Genomic DNA, 5,013 nt, shown 5'->3' on the forward strand with positions numbered 1-5,013 from the left:
CCCCCCCCGCCCTGCAACACAAGGAGATTCAAGATATGATTCATGTAAAATCCTTCACACAGTGCCTGAAACATAAGAAATATGAAATGGAAGTGATTCATTTCCTCTGTGCCTCAATTTCCTCCTCTGCAAAATGGAATCAATCACCCTACACTCTTAGGGTGGGGATGCTTATAACTTGGGGTGAAGTAGCTCTTTGTAAACAAAGGAGGGAAAGTAAGAGCCATAAAGGAAAAGATGGGAAAATCTCGTTTATTAAAATGGGAAAATTTCTGTAGGACAGAAGACAACACAAACAAGCATTAAGGACAAATAAAGCAGGCATTACAGGAATTCAAACGTCCAATAAACAGCTAAAAATACACTGAGCCCACTAGGGATCATCAGGGAAGCACAGACCACATCCCCCATGCCAATCTTCTCACCCCAAGGCTCCAAAGAGAGGCTTGCCAGAAAGCATCCCCATCTCAGACAAAGGGGTGGTACACAGATTCTGCAAAGACCACCTACAAAGCACTGGGAGAAATACTGAACAGCCTGAAAAAAAGTGGATGTGGCACATTCCACAAGGGGCCCCAAATATGTCTACATCCCAGTCCCCAGAACCTGTGAATCTCCCTTTACATGGCAAAAGGTCTTTGCAGATGTGATGAAGTTAAGGATCTTGAGGTGGGGAGATTATTTTGGATTATCCAGGTAAATCCTAAATGCAACCTAAAGTGTCCTCGTAAGATGGAGGCTGCCAGGATCACTGTAGTAGGTGGAAGGGTGTGATAAAGGTGGAGTGGGACTTGAAGGAAACTGATCAGGTTGGGAGGTCTCCAGGCGGAGCTGAGCTCATGGAAGTTCATGAGCCCACCTAGTCAAACTCTATGGTCCTAACTTCCTTTTCATAAAAGTATGGTTTCTGTCTCCCTGACATATATATATCTCCACCATTTTAGAACACAGGCCAGTGTGTGCACATGGTCTGCCAGGTCTGCATGTGCAGGTGCTGGGTGGCAACGCTTTTTCCTGTTTCTTACTCCTTTTCCCCCGAAAAAAATTTTTTTGGTGACAGACTACCTAATTGACATTTTTTCAGTCGACAGGTGGCACTGAAGAAATGTCCACACCCAAATCTCTGGAACATATTGAGTGTTGCCTTATTTGGCAAAAGGGTCTTTGCGGATGTCATTAATTTAAGGATCTCGAGATCACCCTACATTACCCAGGTGGGCCCTGGATCCCGTGACAAGTGTCCTTATAAGAGACGAAAGAGAAGACACAGACACACAGAGAGAAGACCCAGTGAAGACAGAGGCAGAGACTACAGTGAGCTGGGAGTGGCGAGAAAGTATCATCTCCTAGAGCCTTCAGGGGAAGCAAACCCTGCCCTGCTCACGACTGGATTTCAGCACTGGGCCAGTTTTCTGGCCTCCAAACTGGCCTCTGGCACTGGAAGAGAATAAATGTATTGTTTTAAGCCACCAAGTTCAGTAATTTGTTACAGCAGCCAGAGGAAGCTAATACAATGGACAAAAGACTTGAACAGATGCAATTATTATTTTTACAAAAGACATAATAAGGATGATCAACGAGCACATCTAAAGATGCCAGACATCATTATTCATCAGAGAGAAACAAATTAAACCCACAATAAGATACCACTACCTGCTTACCAGAATGGTGAAAATTCAAAAGAAAAGAAAGAGAAAAAAGAGAAGACTGTCAATATGGAGCATTGTCAGGGACGTGGAATTGGTGGGACTTTCATGCATGGGGGTGGGGGACGAGTTGGGGGGAGAATGTCATGGCACAGTCTTTAAAAAACTTTAAAAAACACTGGCAGTTTCTCCTAAGGGTAAACGCACATTGGTCCTATGACTCAGCAATCCCACACCTAGATATTCCCAAGAGAAATGCACGCAGTGCCCACCAAAGCCTTATGCCAGGGTCGTCCCAGCAGCTTTGCTCAGAAGTGGAGACAACCCAGTGCTGATGGATCGGTTAGCTGGTAAACAAAGTGTGTTATAGTCCACAATGGACTATTACATGACAACAAAAGAGAACACACAATTGCCACACAGAACAGCACAGATGGATCTCTTAAATATTATGCTGAGCAAAAGACGCCAGGTTCATAAAAGAACATTCCGTACGAGTCCAGTGATACTAAGTCCAGGAACAGGAAAATCCACTCTGAGAAAGATTTCAAAATAGCAGTTTACCTGGGAGCATGCAGCCTGGGAAGAAGCAGGGTGGAGACTTCTGCCCTGGAATGTCGACTGTCAGGATCTGGGTGCTGGTTACATCTGCACGCCCCTCTTTAAGAATTCATTCAGTTTATGTACTTCACTGTATGTCTGTTTTATTCCAATCAAAAGAAATTAGAAGAAAAGGGAAACATCCAATAAGGAAAATGACTCAAGGTTAGAAACAGCTTTGACATCTGGAAAAAATAAACTGCTCAATACTTAAATGTGCAGTCAAAATACCCATGTCCAGAGTTGAGAAATTATTTTTTTCTCCCAGGCAACATAGCAGAAAGCCACGAGAGGTCTCCGGGAAATCCAGGCCCTCCACAGCCCCAGCAAAGTGAAGTAGATTTGTCCTCTCTTTAACTGGGGGATACAGCTACTCAGGACGAGCCATCAGAGAGACTGTGCGAGTATGTTAGTTTCCTGTACCTGCTGTAACATATTACCATGCACTTGATGGCTTAAAATCACAGAAATTTATCCTCTCACAGTTCTGGAGGACAGAAGTCTAAAATCAGTATCATTGGGCCGAAATCAAGGTGTTGGTCAGGCCACGCTTCCTCCAAAAGCTCAAGAGAAAGTCAGTTCTTTGCCTTTTCTAGCTTCTGGAGGCTGCTGGCATTCTTTGGCTGGTGTCCGCGTCACTCCAGTCTCTGCCTCCATCTTCACGTCATCTTCTCCTGTGTTTGGGTAACCTCCCTCTGACAGTCTCTGTGATAGCTTTTAGGACCCAGCTGCATAATGCAGAAAAATCTCTTCATCTCAAGATCTTTAACTTCATCACATCCGCAAAAACTTTTATCACATAAGGCCATAGTCACAGGATTACGACCTGAGCTCTTTGGGGTCACCATTCAGCCAGCTACAGGGTGGAAGGGCCTCGGGGTTACAGGTTGGCTGGGATTTGGCCAAGTAACTTGTGACTGTCACGGGTTCACTGACTCAGTGAATGAAGGCATGTCTGAGCGACACTGGTCCATGCCAGAGATGTCTCTGGCCACAGCCGGCACCAACTTGACAGCCATGTGCGTGAACCTCCTTGCAAGCAGACCCTCCAGCCCCTGTGAAGTCTTTGGATGACTGCAGCCTCAGCCCAAACCTCATGAGAGACTTCAAGTCAGAACCACCCAGAACCACTCAGCTAAGCCCCTCCTAACTTTCAGACCCTCAGCAACTGTGTAAGAGAACAAACATTTATCGTTGTTTTAAGCTGTTAAAATTTTGGAGTAATCTGAGCACTAGCTAATACATGTGGCGAGGGGGGAGGGCACGGGGCTGGAGCAGGCCCTCTGAGGGCCTTCATCCTCACCTGAAATCTTCTCATTTTTCTCAAGGACCCTGCATGTTAGTGTTATTACATAGTTGGAACTTAATTTAGGGAAGCTGTGGAGAGCAGAGCCATCATCCCCTACCACTGTCCCTGCTCGGAGCAAGACTGGCTGAGCACCACACTCCCATGTAACTGCGGGCGTCTCAAATGAGAGGCAGACATGGGGGTGATGCAACATCTGGCCACATGGCCCTAGAAGGTGCTCATGCTTGAGAGGGACCCGGTAATCCTGGGGATGCTAAGGTCTGGAAGACAAGCTCTGACCTCAGCTTAGAAGGTCCCCCAACTCTAAACTGGCAAATTCTCCCCAGATGGCACTTCTTCTAAAACACTTAAGGTAATACATGACATTCACCTGCCGGATGGAAAGACTAATGCTGGCTCTCAGTCTCATAAGCGAAATACCCTGTGCTTCTTGTTTTTAACATGGGGTAATAAGCAGACCCCAGTCACAGGGGCTTGAAGGGATTAAATGGGGCTGTGATGAAGAGCACTGACCTCCCAGCCTGGTGCTAAGCACTCAGGAGATGGACATTATTATTATTATTATTGTATTCTGTGGGACATAGACGTTCTGAAGGAAACAGGACGTCTAAGACAAAAGAAACAAATTCCCTGCCCAAATCAATCTTGGAACAAAAAAGACAGCATTTTTTTTTCCCAAGGAAGTTGAGAAGCTGTTTTACAAATTCATTTCAACAATAGGTGAGTGGATATACAAACTGTGGTACATCCATTCAATAGAATATTATTCAGCAATAAAAAGAAATGAGCTATCAAGCCTCAAAAATAAATGAAAGAAACTTAAATGCATATGATTAAGGGAAAGAAGCCAATCTGAAAAGGCTGCATACTGTATGATTCCAACTATGTGACATTCTGGAAAAGGCAAAACTATGGAGATAATAAAAAGATCCGAGGTTGTCAGGGATTAAGGGGAGGGAGGGTGGATGGAGCACAGAGGATTTTTAGGGCAGTGAAACCATTCTGTAGGATGCTCTAATGGTAGATACATGTCATTATATACATTTATCCAAACCCACAGAATGTACAACACCAAGAGTGAACCCTAATGTAAATTACATATCTACAGAATGTATTAGTAAAGTATCAATATCGATTCATCAATTGTAAAAAATGTACCACGCTAATGCCAGATGTTAATAATAGGGGTGTATGTGGGGGGGGGGTGGGAGGGGATATGTGATAACTCTGTACTTCTTGCTCAATTTTTCTGTAAACCTAAAACTGCTCAAAAAAAGTCTACTTAGCCAGCCAAGTGGCTCAGTTGGTTAAGAGCGCAAGCTCTGCACAACAGGGACGCCAGTTGGATTCCCACATGGGCCAGTGATGCTGTGCCCGAGCTGAGCTGCCGCTGAGCTGCCAACAGGTGGCAGGATGGCTCAGCTGGTGAGAGCACGTGCTCCTAACAACAAGGTTTCC

The sequence above is a fragment of the Hipposideros armiger genome, unplaced genomic scaffold (genome assembly GCF_001890085.2).
Source record: "Hipposideros armiger isolate ML-2016 unplaced genomic scaffold, ASM189008v1 scaffold_859, whole genome shotgun sequence".
NCBI classification, from domain to species: Eukaryota; Metazoa; Chordata; class Mammalia; order Chiroptera; family Hipposideridae; genus Hipposideros; species Hipposideros armiger.